The 14,300-nt window shown below is 46.8% G+C and overlaps 1 pseudogene across 5 annotated transcripts in view; it reads right to left on the reverse strand.

Moving 5' to 3' along the window:
• LOC146812837 (epidermal differentiation-specific protein pseudogene) overlaps window positions 1-2,629 on the reverse strand; it is a 49,032-nt pseudogene extending 46,403 nt beyond the window's left edge. For 2 of the 5 annotated variants that reach the window (XR_014966921.1, XR_014966920.1), the window contains exon 1: window positions 2,546-2,623. The product of XR_014966921.1 is annotated as an epidermal differentiation-specific protein pseudogene, transcript variant X3 (transcript). Of the gene's footprint in view, window positions 1-2,545 lie in introns of all 5 variants that reach the window. The other 3 variants (XR_014966919.1, XR_014966923.1, XR_014966922.1) reach the window with 3 other exon arrangements.
• Window positions 2,630-14,300: the final 11,671 nt, after the last annotated feature.

Here is a 14,300-nt window from a genome sequence, read left to right on the forward strand (position 1 = left end):
TGTAACCACCCTCCATCAGTGATCTTTCATGCACTCATTGCCCCATGCCACCTTGCCAGGGAGGCCTCCCTCTCTGGACCCCTTAGTCATTCTTGTCCCTGCTCATCCTTGCCTATACGCTCCTTCCTCACATGTGCGCTTGCCATGCTGCAAAAATGCCACAAGGCACCCTCCCCTCTTCCTCCCAACCTCCAAATCATATATTAATTTAAAAGTGGGCCCAGAGGTGGGAGGGCCATTGGGCAATGGCAGGTCTTGGGGTGACAGCCTTTATCCACCAGACTTCTAGGTGGCTCGGTAGATGTACTTGGGTTTTCATTTCGGTTTTAGAATCCCTACGCAGGGAGTATTAGTGGGGCTAAGGGCAGGAAACAGCAGTCGTAATTGACAAACATGAATGCAACAAGGATCACAACAGCGGGTACTGTTCCTAAGGGTTTACTTGATTAACTCGAAATTGTACAGGATTTTATTCCTGTGGAGCCTGTCGTTGAAATATCTGTTGATTGCGCAACATTCGGGGGTCCCTCGCTTGTCAATCTTATCACGAACTCAAAGCCCATTTGTCCAACCGTCATGGGGAAAAAGAAGGCAACTGGTTTCCCTGCCACTCCCCTTACCAAACCTACCTCTATTGTTCTTATAATGGAGTGGGCCATTAACGTAGCTAGTGGAGAGGTTACGCTGACAGTGAGGAGGGTGTCCTTAAGCGCTGGACCTGGTAGGAGTATAATGGTAGCATAGACCTAGGTTTTCCCTTGGATTAATGCTCAGCCAATGGCGACTCTCCTTTGTATGCTTCCATCTAATTTTTCCACGTCGAGAGCACAAAATCGTTTAACTTCTGTAGCGGCGGTACCTTAAAAAACAAACATTGGCATAGCCAATAGGTCATGGTTTTGGGACCTTATAAGTGTTTAGCCATGCAACAGTTAATGTTGTTTCACCAAGGATATTGTACTTTTAAACTAAATACTTATAGGTTCCAAAGGCGAGACCTATTGGCTATGCCAATGCTTGTTTTTCTCTGTGTCCCTGTGCAGCTATGAGCTGTATTCCTCCATACCTTCTCACCTCACATTTTCTGGAGTGTAAGAACTGTTTCCTGGGTGATGGGGGTTCTGGGCAGTCTTTCTGGGGGAAGTTGATGTTCCTGAAGGCAGCTGTTAGTTTTCCAGGTGTGTATACTAGGGTATGTCTTGTAATTTGCTACTTGTGTGACTGCACTGCATTGTTTACAATCTGGGCGTGCAGGTTGGATAAACTAGGAAGGGACAGAAAGAAGATTAATTTCACCAATGAAGAAAGGAGCTAGCTTGGAGGAGCAGGCATCTTAAGAGGACAGAGGGGAAACGGAGAGGAGTATGAGGAAGAAGATTACGAAGGAGGCCATGGGGCAGTTAGATGGTAACTTTGTGGACTGAAAAGATAGAGAAAGGTGCAATGATGCTGTGGATGGATAAGAATAGTCAAGTCTAGCGCCGAGACGCCCACGGGTATTTGTTAGCGCTTTATAAATGTCAAAAAATAAATAAATAAATAAATATTAGGGTGGGTTGATTTTTGGTATCTGCAGTGTACTAGTGAGGGGGTTTAAATTTGATGTGTATTGCCAGAGCCAGTGAAGGCACTTGTGATGCCTTGGCCAAGTCCTCGCAATCTCTATCGAGAAACCTGCTGTGTTCGGGTGTATTTCTAAATACACTATGTCATGCTTAGGAATAGGGCGCCTGGTTTTTTGGAATTCATTTTTTTAACATTTCAGTCTGTATTTATCCGTATCAGGGCCGGCTTTAGGGCAGTGCGACCGGTGCGGCCGCACTGGGCGCTTACCTGTGGAGGGGGCTCTGTCCTCGGGGTGGGGCGCTATGTTTAGCAATGACTTATGATTGGAGAGATGAGGGGCACTTTTGCCTGGTTGTAATGAGAGAATCAGAGGAAGCGGTCACAGGGTGTGGGGGTGCCAAGAATGATCGTCGCACTGGGCGCCACCAGTGCTAAAGCCGGCCCTGATCCGTATTTCTTTTCTGTACATTTTATTGGTATTTGTTCGTATTAATTTTGTGTTTTGAGAATAAATGGAGCTGTAAAATTGTATATTTACATGTTTATACAACTCTTGGACGTGCATTCATGCATAGATGCTGGTCACGTCTGAGCAAGTTACGCAGCCATGTATAACAAAACACTACACTCACAAGGTACTTATTAGAGTTATGTTACAAATATATATTAACATAAGCATGTATTTCAGGAAATTTTATCCTGTGTTTTTTAATTCTCAATGCTGTCTATCTGCTCAACTGTTGCCTGGAATTCATGAAAGACAGCATGAAGAGTCTTTCTCAAGAAGCACCATATTCGGTATTTTTCCACTTTTAAAAATAAATAGTAAGGAAACACACAGTTTTCTGTTTGCATGTATCTGTAAAAATCAGTAAAAACGGAAAACGGGAAGCCATAATTATGAAATGAAAATGACATTTTTCTCTTGTGTTGTCTTTGAGATATCAAAAAGTGCCAAAGTCCAGCTGTCTGCACTCACCTGTAGTGATCTTGAACTGTCATCTACTAGCTTGTGTCCTCTCTGCAGTAATCACCGCTTCAGGTGGCTGGTCTTATGAGGCTCTTAGTGATGATGTCAGCAGGCTCCTCTATAGACATGGGACATGAGAAAAGCAAACAGGATGCACAGAAATCATTCACAGAAGCACATGATGTTTAAAATTACTATATGTGTACGAACACGTGCTCCTCTCTTCCCCTTGTGATGTGGACACTTTGCTTAGTAAAATAGACACAATTCTAAATATTCCTGTCTCCCACAGAATGCCATTACCTTTGCATCTGCAAAAACAGCATCACAACTCTACTGTCTATAGCTAATTCTAAACCTTACTTTAGACTCTACATCTAAAGTAAAGCACTTGATCTAAAGCTAACCCTAACCATCTTTAAATGCTTTACATTGTCTGTGCTTTGTTATATCTGAATTTTAGTATTCTACATTCTCTATGCTTTAAATTAATTACGCTGAAATATAAACAGATATTAAAGACTTGTAAAATGTATTTTAATTCTGGTTTGTAGAAACTTCGGTGTGACAGTACTGGGACCGCAAAGATCTGAATACTTCAGTGTAATCCAGTAGGGTCCTTAACATTCCAGTTTTATTCCTATCGCTGAACTGTAAACTTGTCTAAACAAATGTGTTTAAACAGCCAGGCATTCACTAATTCATACAATTTCAGGATCCACCGCCCTTTCCCTAGATCATTCTCTCATACACTCCCAAAGTTATTAACTTGCTCATTAACTAACTCACTTACTCCCTCTCTCAACCATTCAGTTATCATTCCCACACACCTATTCTCTCACTCACTAACACATTCACTTAGTTGCTCACTTTCTCTCTAGCTTAGCCTTTCCTTTGCACCCCTAGCTTCAAGTACCTTATGTGACAATGTGCTTCAGCCTGTCATGCACTGTCCATATCTATTCCAAATGCATGTCAAACCACCCAAAGATATAAACAGAGAAAAATGGGTCATTTGGAGGAAGGATGTGGCAGCGATGTGATACCCTTTCAAATAAGCATGGATCCTCCTCCAACATTTGGACATTAAAGGTACAAGCAATGCTGGGCAAAGGTGAATTTGTTAAGTAATCTGAAAGGAGATGTGTTATTCATCAGAATATTTGTTGTACATGGCTGAAAGGTCTGTGGTTTGGTACATAATGTCTGCCAGCAGTGATGAGCTGACAATTGGATCAAGTGAGGAGGAAATATGGAAAGGCTAGGTCATAGCCCTTTTGAGATCTTACTGGAGATAAATTGATATGTTTGAGAGGAATCATACCATGGCAACAAAGGGAAAATACAGAAAATAAAGCGTTGTGTTGCACAGTTATACGTTTAACACTGTGTTCTTATTTTAATGAGGTGATTAAAATTTGTAGTCTGGAACAATGATAGCACTGCAGAGCTTTTCTAATCCAAAAACTGGCCTCTGCTCTCCTTGGTATAGCAGCGTGCATCCACAGCAGTGACCACAGTGGCAACGACATCTACTACCAGAGCAGGGACGACAGCAGCAATAACTGCTGTCAAGGTGGCAGCAATGACAGATGCTTCAACAGCAGGGACCACAGAAGCAACCAGAATTGCCATCATGTCAGGGATAACAAAAGCAGCAACAGACTCCAGTACAAACAAGACTAGAGCAACAGCAACAGCTAGAAGCACATCAGGCATCAAAGCAGCAACTAACTGCAAGGCAAACACAACAGCACTAACCAGAGGTATCACCAAAGGCGCAACAAAAGCAAAACAGCCTCCACAACAGGGGGAGCCACAGAAACAATGACAGTCACCACAACAGTCACAACAGCTGACACAGCACCAACAACAGCTGCAATTGCTGCACGGAGAGACAAAACCTGCTCCATCAGTTACACCTGTGTGTGTAAGCATAATGGAATAGTCTCGTTGAATGATGGGGGTACTGTATAAATAAAGTGGGCGGAAGATGAGGAGTCAGTTCCCTCAAGTGTGCCCAGTCAAGTAAACTCCCATGTGTGGTGTCCAAATCTTGAAGAGCTTGGCCAATGCCACGAGGCCACCGGAACCGGTCTTAGTCCCTCGATATACCCCAGGGCAGTCCCTAAACTGGCGACGAGAGGGGCCATTAACCCTGAGGTCCACCTCACCAGCTTTGAGGTGCCTGGACCACTGACGTGCAAGCAAGTGTGGCCTTTGCCTGCAGCGGCCAACCTGCATCTGCGGAATGATGTGCCACCATTGTATCTACAGTGATGGTAGGGAAACAGTGCTAACTCCGCACTCACCTGTTGTACCTGGCCCCAACATCCTGCAGCCCTGTCTCCGCTGCAGAGTCTCGGCCTAACACACCCCTCCGTGATGCTATCCCCACCCATGTCATCACGCAGCAGTCTGGCACGGCCACAGTGCTGCGATAAATGCCCTGCTAAGCCAGCACTTTCTCTGGCCACCCTCATCAGGCACGCTATACGTCCCTCCTCAACAAGCAGCACGTGGGATCTCTCTGCAGTGTAGCCTGCTGTATATGTAGAGAAAGTATACTGCACCACACACGCTGTTCTCCAGACGCACGTTCTGGTTCTGAACATTTTGTGAAACAAGTCACCGGAAAAAAGGAACTCACCATTAGGACCTTAGCTACAAAGGCCGAGTATGATAGGGGACCAGCAAATCTTCTGACCCCACAGCTATTAAAACTATATTCTGAACTCACAAACCAAGACACTGATAAACCAACGCAACGGGGTCAACGCAACGAAGCCAGCAAGTGTGGTCACTGCGCAGCACCTACCTGGTATTTGGGGCACCTGCCAACAGTTCCTGCACCCTTGTGGACGCCTGGTTCCCCCGCCGCCTCGAGCCACCTGAGGCCGCCGCAGGGTCGAACCACAAGCCCCAGCATTCTCCTTTGCCCCGCCCACTTCCGCCGGACTACGCGCCCGGAGGCGCTACATATTCCGAGGCTCCCTCCGCGTCGCGGGATCGCGCGCGGGTCGGCGCCGGGAGAAGCCCGGGACAAGGGCGGGACCGTCTGTGGCCGTCCGGGGCCGGAAGAGGCCGGGCTGGGCTCACCCCCTAAATTGTCGGTATCTCCATAACCGGCCCCATACAGGTACTGCTGTTGATCCTTGTGAATTCCTGCATATTACAGAGGTTGTGGACTGGGATTGTCAGTAGCGGACTAATCTCCAAGGCAACTTTCTCTGAATGTAAGCACGATAGAGTGCGGGTTATTCTGTACTATTCTTCGGACTCTTGAATTTGTCTCAGGGCTTTCTTGTGATTTTAGGTATAGCCCTGTCCAGTAATAGTTATGCCAACTCGCTCTGGGAAAAGTCTGAGGGGGAAGGAGGGGGGCATGGTGGGCACCATGGATAAATTTATTACGCGTGTGGCCAATGTCATCGACAAGGAAATCAGTATGGCTGAACGCCGGCTATCCCAAAGTCCGTTTACTGATAGGCGCTCATCGGTTGGCCAGCTGCCCAAATATCCTCCCCGGTCCGAACTTCGCTGCCCAACGCCCCCCACTCCTTAGATCACACTCGAGTTGCGGCCTTGAGGGCCAACATCGAGGGCCTCGAAAGTCTGACGGCCACGACACTCAACACCCAAAATCAAGTGGCTCCCATCCCAGTAGTAACTAAGTTAGGCACTCTTTCCTCCTCCCCACATTTGGTTGATTCCACCATTTCCCTAACTTTGCCTCCTATGGCGGACACTGGGGTTCAGGCTGAAATCCATCTGGCCACTACTAAGAGTGCAAGATCCGCTACCCCCGGATAACCAGACTGTTAAAGAACCGTAAGAACAAGAGGCGGGTAGGCGTTAGGAGGGGTGATCTCAACAAAGTAGTGGAAGGAGCACTTAGATCGCTTCAGGAAGAAAATAATCTTGAGGGGCCTGCTGCTATTGTGTCCAAAAATTCTGCTGCGGATAGTGCAGCGACTTTCCCCCTAGATTCCCTCCCCACTAAAAAAATGGAGGATATAATAAAATCCTTACTCCTTCCAGTACTTGACAGAATTAAAGGGCTAACTGAGCGTATGGATAAGTTGGAACAGACAACTTTAGACAATTTTTTTTCCCTAAAATCTTTTATAACAATGCAGTTAAAGACGAGGGAAGAAGGACTTGGGGGGGGGGGGGGGCATGACGGCAACTCGCTGTCAACAGCTCTATCTAGTTCAGTAACCTCCACTGACAGGATACCAGCTGGGTTGGAAACACCTAACTGTAACCTGTACCCTACTGTGTTAGTGGAAGATACTGCCAGTCATCCAGTTCATACCTCCCACAAGCATGTGGCTAAATCTAAGACTCCCAAGGTTCCAAGCCATATCTCAGGCAACAAGATGACACGCCCCTAAGTCCCGGTTGGCTCAGGCGACGAAAACTTATTTAGCATGTCTACCCCGCCAGCAGCTCGTAGTATAAATGAGACCCCAACCGTTAGTTCAACTGGAATTGCAAAGGCAAACACAGTGGAGCCTGATGAGGCCCCTTCCTTAATGCGGGTCCCCAATATAAATCTGCCTCCTGATTGCCAGCCCTATGTGGTTGTGCTGACTGGTGTACCGGTCCTCAGCCCGGGCAAGAGTGAGCCTTATACTGACTTGTTTAACAAGACCCTATTCTGGCTCAAAGAGAATAGACCCTTGTCTTGGGAGGGCCGGATAATCCATGTATGCAGAGTGGGTTGAATTGGAAGTAGGAAAAAATCCACCAAAGGGGATTGCATTATAGTGAACTTTGAAGATCCAAAGGTTGTCAGCTACATATGTAGGGGCTCTAGGAAGGGAAATAGCTTAGTAAGCAGTGTGGGTTCAATCGATACCCGTGATCTTAGTTATTTTAATCCTCCTAACCCGCTCGTGAGGCAAAGTGGACTCCACACGAGGGAGAGCTGGGACAGCCACCTCTCCCGTGGTAACACTTCTAAATTCAGCTTATTCAACATAAACCTCAGCCAGCCACAGGGTTGCCCTCGTCAAGGCTATTGACACACAACTTGCCCTAGACATGAGTGCCACATTGAAGCACCTGGTGAATTAGCCATCGGTAACTCTCCCATAGGAGATCAATTGGGGAGTCCCGCCACTTGTATTTTCCCGTCTCTACCGATCCCGTGCGGACACTCTCAGGCTACACATGATTTTAGTAGGGATTCGCCCACTAAGAGCCTCTTGACTACTTATGACGTGGCTCCACTTGTTGGTGATGTAAACAATATTACTAACTCTATTCTCACTACAGGTGCATTAGCCCTAAGTCGGGGAAAGGACCCAATTGCGCCTCTGAAGGTAGCCAGTTGGAATATTGCTGGTTTAGCGAGAAACTTAGCCATCCCTGAGTGGAATGCATTTATTGAAACATTTGGGATTTGCCTGTTCCAGGAAACGTGGTGCCTGGAACCACAGCATAAGCTGGGCTTTACTACCTATTTTGTTCCAGCTGTTCGACCCAAGGAAGGCAAGGGGCGCCCCTCCGGTGGGCTCTTAATTTGGGTAAGCATTTCCCTGCGGTGCTCTATTAAATGCATTGCCACTATTTCCCCGGATTTACAGAGACTCTCACTTCGAGGCCCGTGTGGAGGGCCGGAACTTGAAATACTTAATATTTATGTTAGAGGCTCTAGGGGTGGAGGATCTATTCTCTCTCCAACCGGCATTGATGAGGAACTTAAAAACTGTGGCTCAAACTCCCTTGTCCTATTAGCGGGGGATTTTAACTGCACTTTCGAACCTCTTGCAGCGGAGGATGTGCTGGGTTATAGAGATGATGATGCAAGAAGAGGCATTCCGCCCCTGTCAATTGCTCCAATCAAAAGATGGTCTCAAAATGCTATAGACCTCAACGCGCTCTGTCTGGAATACGGAGTGAGAGCTACCAATGGCAGATCTAAGTCTGACCAAAAGGGGGCACATACATTTAACAGAATAGGCCATTCCTCCAGGATCGACTACATTATGTTGAACTTTTGCTTGTGGTCTTTCTTGGTGGATATGGAGGTCCGCCCGTCTATAGACAGTGATCACAACCCCTTGCTCTTGTCTTTGTCTCCCTTGTGGAAGGGCAGCCCTCCTACCCCAATTCCTCATGTGTGGAAATTATCACACGAAGTATGTCCTTCTAACTGCGGCAGGCGCCTGAAATGGAAGACCTTTATTGGCAATGAGGCCAAGATGCGGGAGGCACAATCTATAATGGCTAATATCTCATTGCGTCTAGACTCCCCCTCCATTAGTGCACCAGAGGTATCTGTAGTTTTTTTACAAACCACAAAGGCTATAGGTGACTTATTTACAGCCAAGAATGCGGGCAAGGGGGCTAAGAGAGATTCAAGGAAGGGCCCACCCGGGTGGTTCTCAGATTCTTGTCGAGCGGCCAAAAGGGAACTATTAAAAGCAGTAAAAGCTAAGAATAGAACCCTAGTATGTGCAGCCAGGGGCAACTACAAGAGGGCACTAATAAAAGCAAAGGCAAATTGGGAAGACCAGTTTTGGTGCGACCTCAAAGCCGCAAGCACAAGGAAGGATGCAAAGGGTTTTTGGGACCTTTTGAGATCCAGGGAGAAACCCGCGGACACAATGATTACGTGCAATGTACCAGAGAGTGCATGGGTTGACCACTTCACCAAACTTTACTCAATGGCTCAGGAAGCGGGGGTTAGCTTGAGTGCTCGACACCCTTACGACTCTGCCCAATTTAAGGATGAGCTTCAGTTTACACCCAAGGAAGTAGAGGGGGCAATAAATAATCTGGTCCCCAACAAAGCAGCAGGTCTGGACGGAATTCCCGGAGACCTGTTACGCGCCAATCCAGAACACTGGGGAAAACTCATTTCTGCCCTACTAAATTCTAATTTTGAAGGGGCAACTTTTCCGACTTCATGGAAGGGTGCTGAGGTCGTCCCTATTTTTAAGAAAGGCTGTCGGAACGACCCAGCTAATTACCGTCCAATAAGTCTTTTAGATACCTCACAAAAGGTGGCTGGAAAGGTGGTTCTAACCAGGATATTGCAGTGGGTGGAGGATAAGGGCATTCTCTCTGATTTTCAGGCAGGGTTCAGATCAGGCACGGGGACAATAGAGCAATCCTTTCGACTAATGATGCTCTATTGGAAGGTTGTTCTTTTGGCCAAGGGCAGTCTATACCTTGCCTTTATAGACTTGCGGACTGCCTTTGACCTAGTTCCACGTAGCCAACTCTGGAGAGTGCTAAACGAACTGGGTATCCCACCCTATCTGTTAAACCTGTTAATAAATCTTCACACGGACAACTTTGCACAGATCAGGTGGGGTAGCCAGGGGCAAAAAACAGCATGCATCCCTGTAAATAGAGGGGTACACCAGGGATGCGTTCTTGTTCCTACCTTGTTCTCCTTATATGTTAATGGAGTGGTGGAGCACCTGCTCCAACACCCAGCAGATGCACCATCCCTGGCTGGTAGAAGAATACCTACCCTTCTATTTGCAGATGACACCCTCCTGATCTCAAAATCCCCGGCAGGTTTGCAGAGTCTGTTAACTAACTTTAAGTCCTTCTGTGATGCAAGAGGGTTAGTTATTAACACTGCAAAGACCAAGTATTTGGTCCTCAATCCCCCTAAAAAACTGGCTAAACCACCGACCTTAGATTCTGTCGCGCTGGAGAGAGTCTCAGAGTTCGATTACCTGGGTGTCCGACTCTGTGACTCTATGAGCTGGAATTGCCACCTTCAAAAGATGTTGCTGACACATAAGAGGGTGGTGGGTGCCTTGCTCAAGGAACACCGCGCTTCATCCTTAAAACCCATCGCTGCTGTTCTGGACATATACAGGGCAAGGGCTGTTAGCGCTGCTCTATATGGGGCCGAACTTTGGGGGGTTCAAAAGGTAGATCTTCTTTCCCGTTCGGAAAATAAATTCCTTAAAGATCTAATGGGGCTTCCCTATAGTACCCCAACCCTCCCCCTGTTTCTAGATACGAGAATTCGCCCATTGAGCGATCAAGCAAAGCTTCGCCCTCTCCTCCTATGGGCAAGAATATGGAGAACACCAGAACTATCCAGCTACGCAGACGGCCTAACCGACGTGCTGGGTTCATCAGCCTGGGCCAAGATTCCTTGGCTGAGGGAAGTCAAGCGTCTTCTCTTCAACCTTGGCCTCGGCGAAAACTGGACCAATAGAACTGCTCCTCCTAAGTTAGAGTTGAAAAAAATCTATTGGGCCTGGGTAGCTGGTACTAGAAATAGCGATGCCAATTTGTGTAGGACATCTATGGACTTTCTCCTGATCAAGGAAGTGTATTTCTGTGAACCCTACCTGGACATTATTTCAAACCGCAAAGATAGGGCTTTGTACTTCCAATTCAGAGTTGGTTTACTCCCCGTTGGTGATCTGACATCTAGGTGGAAGGTTCCAACGCAGACAACTTCCTCCTGCCCCTTCTGTGAAAATAGGCTTGAGTCTGTACCCCACCTATTGTTTGAATGCCCGGCTTATGCAACCTCCCGGAGCAGATGGCTCAAGCCCCTTTGCAGAGAACTTGGAACCAGGCTCCACACAGAGGCCATGCGAATATTAAAAAACGACCCACGGCCCCTTTTTGCCTGTGGGTTAGCCAAGTTCCTAGGTTGGGCTTGGCGCATTAGATCAACTAGGCTTTCCTATTTTGTTTAATTTGTTTTTTATCTAAATATTTTGGCTTTTACCTAAATTATTGACACCAGTAGCGGTCCTGAAATGTTTGGCTATCTTTTAATGCACTGATGTCTTTTAATATTTTAATATGTACCTTGTGTATGTATGCTTTTTAAGATATATTTATATCGAAATAAAGCCTTCTTGACTTGACTTGATAAACCATTATCCACCATAGGCTTATTCCCTCGGCCTGGAGGCTGTCCTCAACGTAACAAGATTAGGACAGTGTTTGTGCTGCAAGGTGTCCTTTGGGGGTAGACCCTGCCCATCATCCATCATGGCGGCCATTCCTGCCATTGAGCTATTCATCGTGAATGGTGCGCCGTCCAAGCTAGTACCCAAGTGGATGGACTGGACAGAGCGATTGAACTTCTATTTTGAAGGTGCAGGCATATCTCGAGAGAGATGCTACTATATCTGGGCAGGAAGGATATCCACAGAATTTACAAACCTTTGGTGGAAGCAACACCAACGACATATCACACGCTGCTGAATGCTCTCACTGCTCAATTCGAGCCTATGGCCAACCAAAATTATGAGCACTTTGTGTTCCGGTAGACCCGCCAAAAAGCCACAGAATCTCCCAACACCTTCCATGGTCAATTGAAAGATTGAAAGAACTTGCATGAACGTGGGAATTCCAGGATTAGCAGACAGAGAATTCACATTCAGATTATACAAGGGTACTACTCTACAGAAGTGAGAGAGGAAAGTCCCTAAAAGTCATTCTGACACTAGGGAGATCCAAAGAATTAGCAAAAGCATGTGCCTCACACATAGAGACAGCTCTAAATCAACCCATAAAAACAGAGCAAGTCAACGTGGCCAAGTCACACCCATCAGCAACACCTTTCAAGGACTTCCCAGAAAGGAAATAAATTGTGTATACTGTGGAGAATCTCCACACAAAATGAGTGACTGTCCGGCAAAAGGCAAAAGATGTGCAACGTGTGGGAAGTACAACCACTTTGCAAAAGTGTGTAGATCATCCAAAATAAGGCAAGAGACAACACAAGTGGCATCCAACATGCCAGAAGGCAAGGAAGACATGGATGACAACAATGAAGAGTACTCAGTGCACTATGTCTTCACAGTAGGAGCAACCCCTTCCACTCACTGCCATCTCCTAAAGTGTTAAATCACCATCAGCACTCAACAGATCATCGCCAACATAAATACTGGAGCATCCATTGAGCTAATGTCTGAGCCCACATACTGAGCTGTGGACCACCACCCACACTGGAAAAGGCAAAAGATCAAAGTTTTTGTATACGGACAGAAATCAGTAATCCCACCCATAGGTTGTTTCAAATCTACATTAGCCCATTCAGGCAACAACGCAGACACAACAGTCTATGTAGCTGAGGACAGGCATTGCATGCTGGTAAACAGTGGCACTGTAGAGGTACTAGGGCTAATATCATTTGAGCTGGAAGTACAGAAAAAAGAGCTTGCAACACTACTCAAAGAGGTTGACACTGTTTTCAAAGGGATTGTCTGCATAACACAATAAAGTCAAGTTGCATAGAGGTCCATCCATCCAACCGTTTGCTCTGCAACATTTCCACATCACATTCCATCTAAGGCCAAAGGTAGAGCTAGAAAGCTTGAAAAGGCTGGCATCATAGAAAAGGTCACAGGGCCCACCCCATAGGTATCTCCAATTGTGGTTGCCAAGAAGCATAAACAACTGGGGCAGGTCTGCACATGTATAGACATGAGGCTCCCCAATGTTGCTATTAAGCGGGAGAGACATCTAACCCTGACGATTGATGACATACTGGGAGAGCTAAGTGGAGCCATGTGGTTTTCAAAGGTGGATCTCAGCTCTGGGTGTCATCAACTACCACTTCACCCTGATTCTCTGTATATAGCCATTTTTTCCACACATGTTGGGCTACGCTGCTTCCGTCGCTTGAATTTTGGCATATCCAGCATGGTAGAAGTCTTTCAGAATAAGATCAGAGAAATGCTAAATAGATTACCAGGGGCAATAAATGTCAGACATCCTGGTCTATGCCAAATCACTGAAAGAACACCATGCATACCTACAGGGAGAACTACAGAGAATCAAAAATGCCAGACTCGCCTTGACAAATGACAAATTCTGAAGAGGAAAATCAGCTTCGTTGGATACACTTTGTCTGAACAAGGATAGAGGTGGGCAGAGCTTGCGAAGTTTCAGTCTGCGGAATATGTGGATTTATCAAAAACTTCCATGGAGTTCCGCGTGCAGGCGAATTAATCAAACTTTTGTGTTATATACATGCAGGGTAATTGTCTGAACCCAACCTGACCACATCTTGCAGCCAGCTCGATGAGGGCCGTGAACCTGGGGCTCCTGTGAGATAATTCCCCCTGAGCCTCCTCGCGGCCAGTAGGCACAGCTCAACAAGTGGTGACTAAGGTGCAAGCTCTGCCTGGGGGCACTGTATGTGTCTGTACTGTTTCCCTCTGGGGCAATCTCACCCACCCATAACCCACCTTCTCAGGCTAGAAACAGAAAGTGCCTTACCTCACTTAGCACAAAGACACTTCTGAGTCCCTGGCCAGTAAGCAAGAACTAAACACACAGCCATAATCAAAGGAAGTTCAGCAGAGTCTTTATACCTGCTGTGGACTTTGTGCTCCTCTGTGGGCTCTAGTCTGCAGACCACGCTGGGAGAGGGGGACTTTCTTATGCAGCTTTGTCTCATTCAGTGTGCTCCCCACGGTGGTTTCAAGTTCCACAGCGCCAGCCTCTGCAAGCTGCAGTGGTTCGCTGGCTGCTCTGTGGACAGCTCTTGCTGCACCCGGAAACAGAAGTATTGGCACTTCCAGATGTGGGTGGAGGAATTCCAACTTGTATGCTGCATATTCTAAAAAATGAGGCATTAGCACATCACAAGCATCCTTTTTCCTGCCTCCTCAGAGTCTGTGCCAGGGAGCAGTGTCTCCAGCTCCAAGCGCCTGCAGTGAGTGGCAAATGTGGAGATAGAGGGAGGAAAGTCACTTTCTGGCTTTCTGTAACCTCAACTCCCTCCACGCTAGTGATGTGGCAATTGAACACT

Source organism: Triturus cristatus, chromosome 7, assembly GCF_964204655.1.
Source record: "Triturus cristatus chromosome 7, aTriCri1.1, whole genome shotgun sequence".
In the NCBI taxonomy this organism is placed as follows: Eukaryota; Metazoa; Chordata; class Amphibia; order Caudata; family Salamandridae; genus Triturus; species Triturus cristatus.